This window comes from Ambystoma mexicanum, chromosome 3p (assembly GCF_040938575.1).
Source record: "Ambystoma mexicanum isolate Mex_15411 chromosome 3p, UKY_AmexF1_1, whole genome shotgun sequence".
Lineage (NCBI taxonomy): Eukaryota > Metazoa > Chordata > Amphibia > Caudata > Ambystomatidae > Ambystoma > Ambystoma mexicanum.
The window spans coordinates 505016429-505032316 of NC_090925.1; the positions used below are offsets into that span (position 1 = coordinate 505016429).

Below are 15888 nucleotides of genomic sequence, written 5' to 3' on the forward strand. Positions count from 1 at the left end.
CCCCCGCCGGGGACAAAGGCCGTGGAATCCCGACAGAGGGATTCCCGGCCTGGTAATAACTCGGCAAAGACCAATCAGAATGGCTCTTGCATTCTAATTGCGCCCTCGCCGGGTACTAATAGACCGTATGGACCTTATTGAACTTCCATATGTATGCCAGGTCCAAGGATTTATTTGATTGGCTGTTGCTTGTGGGTGACTTACGGCCTACTGGCAGGGAATTGTTAAGCCATAGGAGCGTGGAAAGGAACATAATGAAATGTAATAGGAGAAAGAGACCTCTCCTCTATGCTTTTTCCACTCTTTCCATAGAGTAGTATTATGACGATGATGATTATTAATTGATATGGCTGATTTTCTTCTTTTAACCATGTGTTTATCTTACTCTTAAGTGTTTAAAGATATGAATTATGTATATTAAACACTGGATTATTTTATCTAACGTACTGGACGTAAGGGAGACAAATAATGAATTATGAATTTATGTTGAATATGACCATGATGTAAAGAGTAGTGTAATGTAATGTGATGTAATGCTGTTATCTTTATGCTCAATCTATATTCATTGTTCTTTGTATACCTTTTATGTCTTTTATGTGTAAAGTTTTATGCTAAGACTAAATCACATTAAATAAATAAATAAATATGTTTACACTCGAAGTTTCTACATGTACTACAAAAGAATTTGTCATCAGTTTTCTTGGAGCATGTATTTGCAAAGAAGAGAAGTTTATCTTTTGCAATCACTTTAGCAAAGCAGTTGGTCCATGTATGTTCTGATTTAGTGATAAACACCTCTTCATCTAGAAAATCTCTTTTTTGGTACAATCGGAACCTACATGTTTAGGTTCACATCGTATGCAAAGGAGCCATTGATATGTATGTTGTATCAAACTTGACATAAAATTGTGGCCATGAAAACAACGAATTCCGTGACTGTTGAGTCACTACAAAATGGCTGCCGTATTTTAGAGTCATTTTGATGCATTCCTCCCTCCGCGTTTGAGAATATAAAGATTTCGGCATAATGTTGTTTTTGTTGTACAAGTCGATTGGACTAAACTATAGAGGAGTTAGCGAAATTCTTTGATTGACAAATCTTTTTTTTTTTTTATCAGAATTGATCCATTTGAAGTAACAGTATTGACATACAAAATGAGGAGTCAATGGAGAAGACAACTTATTTAATTATAGACATTAGCACTACTAGGCAAGATGATATGTAACTGCAGGTCTGGGATAGGGGAGCGGTAAGCCATGTTTTATTCAATGTCTATTTAGCCACTACAACATGGCCGTTGAGTCCCGAAGATAATAAACATGTAACTGCTTGAGATCAGATCATGTGACTAGTTTGACGCGCGAGGAGCATGCAGCTCACGTGATTCAATTCACATAATGTAGGACGGTTCAGGACGGGATGCTGCTTGTTAGCCCATCCTTCTATACTACATTGCAAGGTAAGTAGCTGTTAGTTCGAATGGGGAAAGGTTTGTGCAGAGATGACAGATTCCGTGGGGATAGGATAATTAAATGACTTCACGAACCGTGGTCTCTTTCAGGACCGTGGCTCGTGTCAGGGCTACACCAGTAGAAGAAACCTCTAGAGGTGGCTCCACGCAAGTTACAGTAGCTTGTTCCTCCCAATTCCAATGATTATATTGATCATATCCACTATGGGAGATAGCATTTCAGTAATAACCAACATTCTATGTTTTGTACATTTCTGTTTCCATCATTGGACAAATTAAGTGAGTACAGAACAGTGAGTAATTTTAAATTCTTGCCTTGAGATATGCATTAGTGCACATGAAAATTATTCGATTAGTTCTTGAATGCGAAGAGAGGTTGACTCAATCTCCTTTATATTATTTTCATTAGTTCCTCATTAGCAGAGGCTCATCATCAGTGGCAGCGTTTATTGAGATTCTTGTATTGAAAACACAACTATGACTAAACAAGGTCAGTACATTCTTATGAGAGGCTTTGCACTAGTGTGATTTGTACTTCTATTTTTTATCAAGATTGAGATAATATTCAATCTTAGCCGGTCTGATAGCACAGCGAGTAGAGAGGTTGCTTTGACATCTGTTCAGAACCTGCAGGTTCGAATCCTGCGTAGGTAATAATAAGCAGCGGTCAGATACCTGAGGGTTCGTAGCGCTATATAAATGCTAAATTATTATTATTGTTATTATTATTTTGTCAACTTCAGGCAGGGTGAGAGTTATATTCACCTGAAGAAGGGTTAATAACAAACCGACACGCGTATTGAGAACAGGAATCCCATTATTATATACAACACTACTCCTGTGTGAACTCACTCCAGTTACATCATTTCAAAAGATGTTTTCTTAATGTTTGTGGCACTATATTTGTAAAACCTTACATTATTGTGAGCACAGAACCAGCAAGGTGACTACTAACCAGTGTATTGGATGTGCTTTAATTACATATTTTCTTTGTATCTAATTGAGATCTTGTACTCAAAATATTCATTTTGCTTTGTTTTATACATAAACAAGTCGGTTTATCCTTTAAAAAGAAATCTGTCTTGTGTACTTGATTTATGTAATTAGCCAATATAGGTTTGTAGGAAATCATAAGGGATTATTCCCTTAAGAGTGCCTTGGCCTTTCCTTGATTAATTTCAAGGAACACATTTGTTTTTTTTGTCGTGTCTTTATTGCCCAGGGGAGTTTATCCAGGAGCATCAGAAATTCTTTTGAACATTTCTTCTGTATTACATCAATTCTATTAACATTAGTGCCTTCATGTGTTATGCGCAACATGACACAGTGTCATGTTATTTGCTAGATTGACAAACTTGCAAATGGTGACTGTGTGGTCAGCATGTGAGGGCCTGTGAAGTCATGTAGTAGGTGCGTTTTCCTGTGTCAGAACAGTGATCAGGGTGAAGGTGGATATGTTTTGTGGTGCGGCTTGTCCGCAGTGTTATGCTTTCTTTCAGCTCTGCGTTCCTCCCTTTCTCCAGCTTGATGATGCTGACACCACTCGGTTCGGGAACAAGGAGTTGACTATGAGTTAATGTCAGTATTTGCAAGAGTGGCGAGCAAGGAGAGCCCAAGGAACCGGTTGTAGGTGTTGTCACAGTCATAGTGTTGACATGCTGTAGCTGATATTTCTGTAGCACAGGAGAGCTCCAGTAGGCGGAGGAAGGGAGACATGAGATCATGGAGGCATTTGCTGCATGAGGGATATACTGAGTGAAGATATTGAAGTAAGCACAGGAGGTCTTGCAGCTCTTCAACGGCACAAGTTACCCTGGTTGCTCCAACTACCTGTCTGCCTCAAGGGGTTACCAAGAGTGTGGGGTTTTCCAAGGAGTACAACATTTCATGGCCTTGTGTAAAATGTTTTTTTAGTTCTAATCTGAGTTTGGAAGTGTTTAATAGTAGTGAGGAACAATAAGGTAACATTAGGGTAATATAGGGGGGAAGTCGGTACAGAGTACACTGACATAACAAGTAATCTCATAGCACAATCAACGCCCAAGCATGCTTGGCTATCTCATCACTTTGTACTAGGGGTCCTTTGGGGATTGCAATAAATAAGTTACGACTAGTAGTGAAAAAGGAGTGCGCACCGGGGAAGGAGAAACACTGTTTATTACCGCTGGGTGAGCACAAATCAAACAGCACAGTGGAACAGAACTGATTGATGAGAGCTGACAAACTGGCTCACAACGGATGGTAGTTTTATACCGCTAATACAATGTTAGTGCAATTAGAAACAGTTACGCTTCAAACTTTGCACCTTCTCGATTCCCAAGAAGCATTACTGGTTAAGCTAAATCAGCACCTTCTTTACAACTTCATCACTCAATAATCTTTTATGACTACTCACTTGTCCTCATCTTTTGTAATAAGACCAGAAGAATTTAGCACAAATGCACTTAAGCAACTGGAAGCAATTGTAAGTAAGATGAAGAACCTTTGAAGCTCTTCTCAAAAAACTTTGAGCACTTTATGTTGCCCCATCCTCCTAAGAAATACACTGTAACAAAGCTTTACTGAAATGTGCCCCAGAGGTTAAGGATGGATTGCTCTAATGGAAAGAGAAGGAAAGTGGGGAAATAATCTCAAAGCTGACACAGTAAACATAGAAACCTGATTTTTGGGTCAGACTAGACCAGAATAGTTTTAAGCCAAAGGTTAATGATACCTATGAGGGCTTCGATAGGTGCATTAATCTGAGACAGTGACCTCCGCCACTTTGGGGCATTTGTATTGTAGCAATTCTGTGTTATACGGCATTGTGTAAACTCGGTATGTGGGTTTGGTACTCTGATGGGGTCAGAGTACCAAACAAACTCAAAATCTCTGAGGTATGAATTATTTGCACGCTGTTTGCTTTAGACACCTACAGGCTTTTGGTACATGTGAGAATGTACAGACACTTGGCAAGGGATTGGTATGGTTGTTTATCTCTCTTCATGTGGTGATTATTTAATGGATTAATAGGGTACATATTTGTTCCAATTTTAGGGGTGGAAGTTGTGGATCTAAACAGATGAACCTTATATTTGGTTGAAAGTACACAGCATTTATGGGGATGTTCTGTGAAGCTCATGTTACCCACATAGAGGTAGAGGGATGATGGTGCAGATTAGATACTGAGGTGCTGATCCCTTCACCTGAGCAGGCTTTATCCAGGTCGTCGAGAAGTAACGGGTGCTATGAGGTAATCTGAGCAACGAATTTCTGGGATTGAGTTGTTTAGATGGATTGAATATGGTTACTTATGAGGTGTTCACATAGGAATATGTGCTGGTGTGTGGGAGGTGTTTGATATCACAATTAGTTGAGCCTGTTGAAGTTGGTTTAAGGACTCTGTATACATATGGTTAATTTGTAAGGGATGGATACTTAGTACAGTTTCAGGCTATGCTTATTTGGACTGCTATGTAATGTGGTATGAAGATTGGAGTTTTAACAGGCAGGGGGTAACAGGGTTCTCATTACAAACAGAACGGCTGCGAGCTGCAGTTGGGTTGGGTTTGTGCAATACCAACTTGATGTGAGTGTTCTTGGGTTTGTTTGTTAGTTGTGTGTTTGTCTTTTTGTCTGGATTGTATATATATTTCTTGATGGGGTGGGGAACAGTTTCATTAAAAAGATGAACAACTTCAAGATGAACTTGAAGGTGGTCTCTTGGAATGTAAATGTTGCAAACCGTGTGTACAACAGAAAGAGTCTATTGGATCGTTTGAATGAATTGGGGATGATATTGCATTGTTACAAGAGATACACTTGGTAGAAGCTGATGCAGAAAAATTGAAAGAGGGATGGGTTGGAAAGGTTTTTTGTTCCTCTTTTACTTCCATCTCAAGAGGAGCTTGAATGTTGATTCGGAAAAATGTGGCATTGTATGTAATATCATACAAGAAGGACAATGATGGAAGAATAGTGTGTGCAACTGTAAATGTACACAATTCAATGTATGGCATTGGCGATATATGTGCTCCAAATTGGGGGTGGGGGATGGCTCATTCTTTCATTCACAATGGATACAGAATTTAGGCCTAGACAACCTTGCCTTGGGGGGGTGATTTAAATGTTACACTGGGTCCACTGCTGGATAAAAGTGTTGTTTCCTCCAGGTCTGACACTGGAGTTAATCATGAGGCTTTAATTAAGCATTAAACACTGAGCCGCGGGGGATTTACTGAATCAGGTAATGCCCCGGTGCCTAAAGTTATAGGCCTCAGCGAAGGCAGCGGGGCATTAGCTGACACGGTAATGCCCCCACTGTGCAGGTTTTATAGCTATTAGTACCCCGGCCCACCAGACCGGGGTATTAATAGCATTTTTTCTGTTCTGAAATGCTGCAGTGTTTCGGGACAGAAAAAAAAAATGTCAAAGGAAATGGCCACCGGGAAGGGAAAACAGAGTGTCCCTTTCCATGGCGGCCATCGGGAGCGGACGTGCTGGGGACACAAGTGTTCGCTCCCGAAAAGGAGAAATACGAAGGTAAGTGGGGCTGTGAGGGCGGGGAAGGGATTGTGTGCAGGGGAGGTGGAGGGGGAAGAAAAACCTTACATGAATCCCCAGCGGTGGACGATGGTGGCCTCCAGCCGTGTAGAGGCTCGGAGGGGGAATGGCCCCGCTTCAAGCCTCCTCATTGGCTGAGGGGCTGCCATGCCCCCCGCCTAGAACAAAGGAGTGGAATCCTGGCCGAGGTGTTACATTCTGGTTGACCCTCGCTGGGTACTAATAGGTCTTATGGATGAGTTCCAGTTTTATAGATATTTGGGGACTCAATCACCCTCAAGACAGGCACTATAAATTTTTCTCGGGCCGTCATAGTATGTATTCCTGCATTGATTTACTCTTGACTGCTCGTCTATGTACGTAAAACTTCCAGACTGGGGGCATTAGTTCTATTTTGATTTCAGACCATGCCCCTATATTGATTGAGATGTCAATGTCCAACACCGAAAACAGGTTTCTGGAAAATGAATGTTAAGTTACTTGATGATGCAGATGTGTTGGATAAAATTGTGAAGAAAGCTGAATTTTTCATAAAAAGAAAACTGGACAAATTATATATCTGTGGAGTCTGTATGGGAGGCATTTAAATGCTACATGAGTGGTATGTTGATAGTCATGCCTTGTAAGAGCCGCAAGTTGAAGGAAGGGGTGGTAAGGTTGCTAGAGGAAGATATTTCGAAATTGGAAAGGCATGCGATGATAGATTCAACTGTGGAACTAAGTTCAGAACTGAAACGCAAAAAATATTAATTAGAAAAAATGCTGATAGAAAAAGCAAATAGGCTTCTCTTCGGTATGCTCTTACTATGAAAGTGGAGATAAATGTGATCAGCTGTTGGCTCATCGACTTAAAGTCTTGTAAAGTGAGAAATCGATTGGTGCAATTGAAGATTCGACACGTGTTCTGACATACGAACCTAGAAAGATAAATAAGGAATTTAGAAAATACTATTCAAAGGGGGTCATTACGAGTGCGATGGTAAGGGGTTAATGGCGCCGGTAAGGATGCCGGTGCCGTTAACCCCTTACCGCTGCATTACGAGGTCCCTTAGCGGTTCCCGCTAAGGACGGCTGGTTCTACCAGCCGCCCTTAGCGGGAGCCGCTAGGGACGTTGGAGCTAATAACGGGCCCGTTATTAACGGCCCCGTTATTAACAAGCCCGTAATTAGCTCCCTCCCCATTCTCATTGAGCCCTATGGGGGCTCGAATGGGGATGGGTATTTCGAATGGGGACTTACCGGGTCCTCCAAGGTTGGAATGACCCGGTAAATCCCCATTCAAGGAACCTGGACACGAGTTTGGAGGCAGCCATGGCGCTAACAGCACCATGGCTACCTCCAAACTCGTAATGACCCCCAAAGATTTATACTTCCAAGTTGAAGCTGAATGCAGATGATCTGAGAGACCACATAGAGGACTGTAACTTAAAGAGAATTGATCAGTCATCAAGAATAAGTGTGGAGGAGGACTTTAGTGTGTAAGAACTGAAGAGAGCTGTGTATCACTTAAATGTAGGCATGGCCCAAGACCAGATGATCTGTCAGCCGAATTGTACAAGATTATGCTGTATGCAGTTTCTGAACTGATGCTTGGGATGATACATTCTTCAAAGAACAAAGGTTTGCTCCCGTCGCCTACTAGACATGCGTCTATTTCACTATCTCTAAAGAAGGGCAGACCCACAACAAACTTGGGTAGCTATAGACCAATAGGCCGGATAAACACTGACAACAAAATATATGCAAAGGCATGGCTATGAGATTAGCAAACTTACTGCCTCAGATTGTGGACCCTGGTCAAGCAGGTTTTGTTAAGGGGAGACATGCCTCTGTGAACATGTCCAAGCCTGACACTATACGAAAGTAAGAAATTGGCTTTGGATGTGGCGTTCCTGTCTTTAGATGCAGAGAAGGCATTTGAACGCATAGAATGAAAATTCCTTGTGGGACCTTTGAAGGGCTATGGCTTTGGAGACAAGCTTGGTGCTAAGGGAACAACGATGCCGATCGTTTACCGCTACGGGCTATAAGTACGATGCCGTAAATAGCGGTCTGGGCACGGGCATGCGACCCACCATGCCGGCAATAGCGTCATGCCGTAAAGTGGGGGAGATCACAAGTGAAGTGGACATGCAAATAACGGCCTCATGAAGCCGGAAAAAATGGTTACCGGCATGCCGTAAATACCGGCATCCTCGACCTACCGTAAAATGCCCTGAGCAGTGTTCACAACTGCCACAGGTGCACACAATCAGCACAGGTGGAGGCAATGGAGTCTGGCCCAGTACTAAAGGAGCACACACACACACCACACCCCTCCCACACCAAGATGATTCCAATAGTAGTAGCATTACTGGAGCTGGAGGACATGCTTGCATTGCCACAACATCAACAACAACAACAACAGCCGCCACCACAGAGGAGAAGGACGGTGAGACAGGGCCAGCATGCCCAACCAGTGCAGCCACCGTTACCAACGCCGGCAGCCCCCAATCCCTCGCATCACAGCCAGTCCTTCCAACCTAACCCCTCAGCAGATCCACACCCTGTACCGTCTGGACCGGGACACCATCACCACCATAGTGGACCTGATACACGACGACATAGTGAGCCTCATTGAAATACACACCGCCATTCCTCCTCTACTAAAGGTGGTGTGTGTGATCCACTTCCTTGCCACAGGCCCCTAGTAGCACACAGTGGGGCACATGCATGGCATATCACAACCCTTATCTTCCTGGATACTGAACCAAGTGCTGGATGCCCTCCTCAAGCACACAAATGACTACATATCCTTACCACGGACTCCCCAGGAGATATTTGATACAAAAGTCAGCTTCCATGCACTGGCAGGCAAGCCAAATTGTGTAGGTGCACTCGACTGCACCCACATGGAGTTGGTGGTCCCGCATGCCATGGAGGCGGTGTACTGCAACCGCAAGCAATACCACTCCATCAATGTGCAGATGGTATGCGACGGCAGCAAGATCATCACACATTGTTGTTCCCGATATCCCACATCAACTCATGACTCTATGGTCCTGCGGAACTCCACGCTACCACGCCTCATGGAGCGACATGCTGGACAACGTGCGTGGCTGCTTGGTAAGTTGCATGACCGGCACATGGCGTTGAAATGGGGAGAGAGATGCACACTCCACCATGGTCTCATTGGTGTGGTGACTGCACGATGTGCGCATCACCGAACACTGTGCCCCAAAGCATCATAAACGGTACATGACACCCAAATCCCATATGAATGAAGTAAGGTTGACACCTATCACTACATGACTGACATGAAACTACCCCACATCACACAACACGTGCACCACTCATCAGCGACCCTCACCCTCCGTAACGCCATCCTACACCATACACTGCATTTACACTATGTTGCTGTTTCCAACATATCACCACACAGGACAAGCATCCCTGTGAGTGCATCAAACTGAACCTACTAGGGAATATACTGTCTGGCACAGGGCCGACACACTCACAGGAGTGCTGCATGTCACCATGGGAATGATCAGCGCTGATTGACCAAAATAGCACATACCACTGCCAACGCTCCTTCTAAGTAAATCTCGCAGAACACAACACCTCACTAATTTGACACTAACACAGCTGTATGCGTACACGATGCATGTGCAACAAGACGTCAGTGCACACCATGTATCCTCTTGAAGATGCAACCCACACCATCAGTCCATGGCAAAGTACACATTGAGGGACTGAAAAAGGCGTCAATACATCCAGGGACATTTGCATGTGGCCAACGTAAACCTGCAGGCATGTGTGACTAGTACAGCTGTCCATCATTATTCGCCTGACATTTACCTTTAATTGCCTCCTGTGCAGGTGATAGTGGCTATCCCTTGAAGCCGTGTCTCCTCACCCCTGTCTGAAAACCACAGAACAGGCACGAGGAGGACTACAATCGTTCCCATACCCGTACCCATGTGGACATCGAGCAGACCTTTGGCCTGTTGAAGGCACGATTTCACTGCCTCAGCCGGTCCGGTGGGGCACTCCTCTACAGGCCTGAGAAGGTGGCCAAGATCATCATGGCATGTGTCAAGCTGCACGATATGTGCATCCTCCAGAAGTTGTCCGTGGCCCCTGACATTGAACTGCTACCGCCTGGTGATGATGTAGGGGAAGAAGAAGATGTGGCTGGACATCATCGCGGTGCCGATGCACAGGAGGGACGTGCTGTGCGCAAGTCAGTGATTGCACAATATTAGTGACACACATTGCAGCAGAGGGTGACATGATGGTTGGAATGAGGGTACTGGATGTGGGGGTACATCTACACTATGCACTGTAACTGAATAAATGACACATGCGCAATGATGAATGTCCACTCAGGTCTTGTTTTTCTCACAACCAGTGTATTAAATGTAACAATGTAAACGTAAGGGAAAAAACCCCTCCACCATCCTCACCCCCTTCCCCCCACAACTCCCCCACACACCCTCACCCCTCCCCCTCCCCTCACAACTTCCCCACACAAGTCCCATTGAGTCTCCAGAGCCTACATGAGGCTGCCCTGACAACTAATTGGCACTCCCTGGTCCGGGGAGGGGGCATGTCTTGCCGGCTCTGGGTACGGGCCGTCCTGCGGAGCGGGCTTGTTTGCGTTGAACTAGAGGAAGATGGTTTGGCCGCCTGCTGTGGTTGTGTAGCGGGATGCCCTGCCTCCATGGCATCCGTTATGCGGCCTAACACCTGCCGGAGGGATGAGACCTCCTCGCAGAGGCGGCTTGTGTTTTCAGAGAATGATTGTTCCGTGGAGGCAGTGTTGTCCGTGATGGACCTGCCTAGTACGGCTAAATCCTGATGCCACTCCTCTCTGGCCAGTCTGTTGTCCTGGACGAACTCACACACAAGGGCAGTTAGCAGGTCAGACCGCTACGGCCCTGTGGGTGCACCTGTGGAGGTAGTCGGCCCCTGGCTGTCCTGCCCAGCCTGCTCAGCCTCCCTAGCCCTGCTAATCGGACTGAAGTGCCCCTCTGTCTGCTCAGGAGCAGACTTCTCTGAGGTGGTGGAATGCTCTGTATCGAGCAACGATACTTGGGGGGATGCCGGTGGAGTTGGGGTATGGACCACATCCGAAAGATCGTCCGCTATGGCGACCCAGATGTCCTCCTGTGTGTCCTCCACAGCCAGGGGTGCCGTGGCTCGCACCTCCCCAGCCAAACTAGACTCCTCAGATGGTGGTGCCTTGCATGTATCATCAGGCTGGGCAATGGGTGGAGGTGGTGGTGGTGCTTCGCCCTCCAATTCACTGTGGACGGGCCTTGTTGGCACCGGTGCAACGGGTGCCTGGGGTGGCTTGCATGTCAGTACACTGCGCCGCCTGGGTTGTCCCCTCGAGGTTGAAGGCCGGTTGCTGTCATCCCGGGACCTCTTCCAGGGTGTTGCCTGTGCAGGGGTTGTGTCCTGCCCATCGCTGTCATGGTCAGTGCCTGTGGGGGTCGGAGAGAGGGACGGCATGAGTGATGTTTTGATAGGCATCATACATACATTAGGACATTTGCTCATCCACACAATTGGGGGTAACATGCATTGTGTTTGGATGAGCACGTTCTTTGATACATGGGTGGTTTATGCAGGGATACGTCGGCGTCACTCATGTTGGCCAGGAACAGTGCTGTCTTACATGCATACTATTTTGGACATGCACGCTGTGTGACTCGTGCCATTTCCTACTTTGTGTGGTATGTGTCATGTACGATATTGCCTTGCACCAGGCATATGCATGTGTCTGTGATGCATCAGTCTACTTTGCTGGGAGTGTGTGTGTTTGGGCGGCTGTAGCTTGACTCTTTGTACTGACATATTGGTTGGCTTTCATCAGATTTGGCATAGCAATGTTTACTTTGGACTCTCACCTCCATCGCCCGATGTTGTGGCGACACACTCCATCTCGCCTACACCTTCAATGCCTTCCATCCCTATCATGCTTGCGCAGATGTCCTCCCATCGGGTGAGCTTTATCGGGGAACTGGGACCTCCTCCTGTTCCCATGGTCTGGCTGCGGTTAACAGAGAGGATGTTGCGTACCCTTAGTCACAGGTCATCCCAGCGCTTGCAACAGTTTTTCACTGTGCGTGGTGTGTTCCCCACAGCACTGACCCTCTGGGCAACAAGTGCCCAGATCTTTTTCTTCTTTAACACTGCCTCTCTCTTTATGTTGCTAGAGAACACTATGGCAGCATGCTCCTGCAGTGTGTCCACCAGCATCTGCAACTCATCCTCATTGAAATGTTCTTTTCGCAGGCAGGCAGCTCCCTTCATAGTGGTCTTTGAGGTGGATGTTTTGCAAAAATCAGCAGAGTCACAGGGGTCCTGTGTGGTGAGGATGACAATGGATTGTGTTTTTAAAGATGTCCGCTGTACTCCTTCCCGTTCCTGTGCGATGACGCTACTTCCGGTTCTGCTTATTAGCAGTGACCGTTAATAGCGGTGACCGCTAATTACGGTCACCGCTATTTACGGTCACCGCTAATGATGCATTGAACAATGCCGGTAGTGTTATCTGCGCTATGCTTGATGCCGCCAAAGGCATTTTGGGAGCCTTTAACGGCATGGCGCTAAATACCTTACCGGCATGGCGTAAAGCATGTGCCCGCAAAGTCGTAATAGTCTTCTATTAGCGGACTGGTGACAGCACGGACACGCTATTTGCGCCATGCCGGTAAGGAACGTTACTTACCTCCAATCTCAGAATGAGGGCCAATATAATACAGTGGATACAGCTGCTATGCTCAAAACCAACTCCCTCAGTGAACACAAATCATTTGTCATCAGATGAGCTCGAATTGGGAGGACGACAAAACAGGGTTGTCCGCTCTCACCATTGCTGTTCGTCCTAGTGATGGAACCTTTACCTGAGAAGATCAGAAGGGATCCAATGATTCGAGGAGTTCAATATGGTGGGGCATGGCAAAAACTTTGGCTATATGCTGATGATATGCTACTGGTGGTTCAGAATATGGACACTTCGGTACTTGCGGCAAAAAAACAAATTGACACTTTTCATGGTATCTCAGGAAATAAAATAAACTGGACAACATCAGAAGCAATGGCTGCATCGAAATCCTCTACCAGTAAACAGTTGAGCAGATATGGGTTCAGTTGGCACCCAGAGAAAATTAAGTATTTGGGCATCTGGTTAACTAGAGGTGTGAATCACATGATGGAAACTGACTTGGAAAGTATAATTGAGAAGTTGAAGAAGGATCTAGATAGATGGTCTGAATTGAATAGGAGTCTATGGGAGAAGGTAAATGCAATAAAGATGACTTCAGCTCCACGCATCACTTACATCTTAGTCTGATCCTGCTAATGGCTAAGAAAAAGGAGATGAAGAAAATTAACAGCATGTTACAATCATTTTTGTAGGATGGAAAACAACCCTGTCTGAAGTTGTGGAAGATGTGAGAAAGGGGGATTGAGTGTCCCAGACTTTCCAAGACATCATCTGGTCTTCACTGTGAGACACTTGATTCCTTTTATTGAGGATGCAACGGATGTGTGGACGCAAGCAGAGACAAGTAGGAGTATGCCTCTAACAACCAGAGCACTCCTGACATGGGAGGATGAGAGAGGAGGTAGATCTTCCCCACCGACCAAGTTCTTGAGGCAATGCTGGCGTAAACTTGGAGAGTTAACGAAGGAGGAAGTCTTTTGCTCTTTGAAATCGTCAATATGGCTAAATCCTGAGATCACGTTAGAGGAGAAGACGCTATTCAGGCTAAATTGGTTCTCGTATGGGATCCAGTGGCTTGGCGACCTGTTTGCTAATGGGAAATGGATCACTTACAATAATTTGACTGCAGAAAGGGAATTACATACACGTAACTACATACACCGAATACAGAAAGTTGAAGAGGGCAGTAGGTGAGAGGATACCAGGACAGGACAAGGATCTTGCAGATTGGTTGATGGAATTCACTGTGGATGGCCATATAGCATCACAAGTCTACAAACATCTGACGACGTAAGAAAGGATAATGTTAATCTGCTCGAAAAATGGTCAGAAGATATTGGATCTGATATGAACATATATAGGGGGAGAATTAGTACAGAAATGTAAATTTGACATCACTAAACCTAGGGGAAAGTGTTCAACCGATCAAAATATTGAACAGAGTATACTGGACACCACAGAAGCTCTATGAAAGCGGTTTGATTGAATCCGAAATTTGTTGGAGATGTAAACACAGGGCTGGTTCATTTGAGCATATGATTTGGGAATGTAGTATGTTAAGGGTATTGTGGAACGAAAGAACACTGACAATGAACAAGGTATTGATGCTAGATTTTGATTACGAATTTACGACATTTATCTTGGGGGAGGAGGATCTGATAAAAGATTTGTCATTCCCGCAGATGTGTTGGTTCTACAGGGCATCGCTGTCTGCGAATAAAATTGTTTCACGTGAATGGAAGAGTGAAAAACTGCCTTCGGCATCTTAACGGTTGTAAGATTTATATAGAATGTCTTTGCTGCAAAAGGTGATTTTATTAAGGAGTAAGAAAAGCAATCTTCATGAAGAGATTTTGGGGAGGTTTTTGGAGTTATACACGATTGATTGTTCTATTCACCATGTGGGGTTGGTGGGGGAGGTATGTATATGTATCTGTAATATATCGTCTCTGTCGAATTTGATTAATATTCAATACAAATGTGAATTAAAAAGAACATTGAAATCTATCAGTGATTCAGACCCCAACAAACCATCTAGGATGATGATTTACTTGTGGGGTAGGGTGTAATCCCTGTCCAAAGATGTGGCTATCAAACTCCTCTTTTCAGCCTGCGTATGACCCCTACAATGGGAGAGCCAGCACTTCACAGGCATAAATCTTGTGTTAGAATTATGGACACATTTATGAGGAAAAGAATGAAAGAATGAAAAGACTGTACCCTGTAACTGATCCCGAGCAAGCCCTTTAAAGGTCTCTCACCTACTGGGATTGTTAACGGTGCCACGTAAAATATATATTAAGATATTACGTAAAGGGTAGTTAATCAGCTTAATTTATGTACTATCCTCCTATAATGAGAAGGCGAACACTTTACTGTATTACATAATGGAAGATGTAAAAGGTTAGACATTCTGAAAATGCTTCATTACAATGCTGTTCTGGTCCCCCCCTCTGACATTTTGGAAGATGGAAGATGGCAAGTTCATTGATAGGAAGAGTTTCTAAGGAGAAGAGGAAAGTCATGCTGGTTAAGAGAGTGGCTGGCTGACTTTGCTACTGTGGCTTTGGACCCTCTCCTGGACCCCCAAACAGATGTCCCAGAAGACTACCATATAGCCTCCTTGTAATAGCCCTCAGGCCACCGTCCAACTGGTCCGGCTAGTGGGTCATAAGACAAGAAAACGGTTAGAGAAAATGGCACCAGGAAATTATACTCTTCAAGCTGAGCACAGAGCGGCAGTGTTGAGCTGCTGTACTCAGGAGTACATTAATTTCCTGTGATGCTGACATGCAGCTATCCACCTCCATGAGGAGCGCGGAGCTCCCTGGCTGCTGCTTGAGGTAACGCAAGGTTTTTTGTCACTTTGGGGCACTTGGACAGAGAGAACATGTTGGCTGATGTACCCAGGTCTTCCCATATGACCACCGAATCCAAGTAAGGGAAAGTTTATAACATCTCAAACTGTCTTGGTTTTGTTAAAAAAGAAAGAAAATAAGACAAGGTTTTAAACCAATATTCACTACGCAAGTGTCTGTGGATCACAGAGTCAACAGGCTTCATTGCAGGTTTGGTGGTATCCAGCTGGTAAATCCGGCGGGATACCACCAAACGGTATTACCATTACCAGCACTTTTTTCTGGCGGAATTACTCCCCAT

General features: G+C 44.9%; 1 long non-coding RNA gene across 1 annotated transcript in view; it reads left to right on the forward strand.

Annotated features, from left to right (window-relative positions):
- The first annotated feature begins 1371 nt into the window (after nucleotides 1-1371).
- LOC138580546 (uncharacterized) overlaps nucleotides 1372-15888 on the forward strand; it is a 184704-nt gene continuing 170187 nt past the window's right edge. The window contains exon 1 of the long non-coding RNA XR_011304287.1: nucleotides 1372-1460. This is a non-coding gene — a long non-coding RNA (uncharacterized lncRNA). The remainder of the gene's footprint in view (nucleotides 1461-15888) is intronic.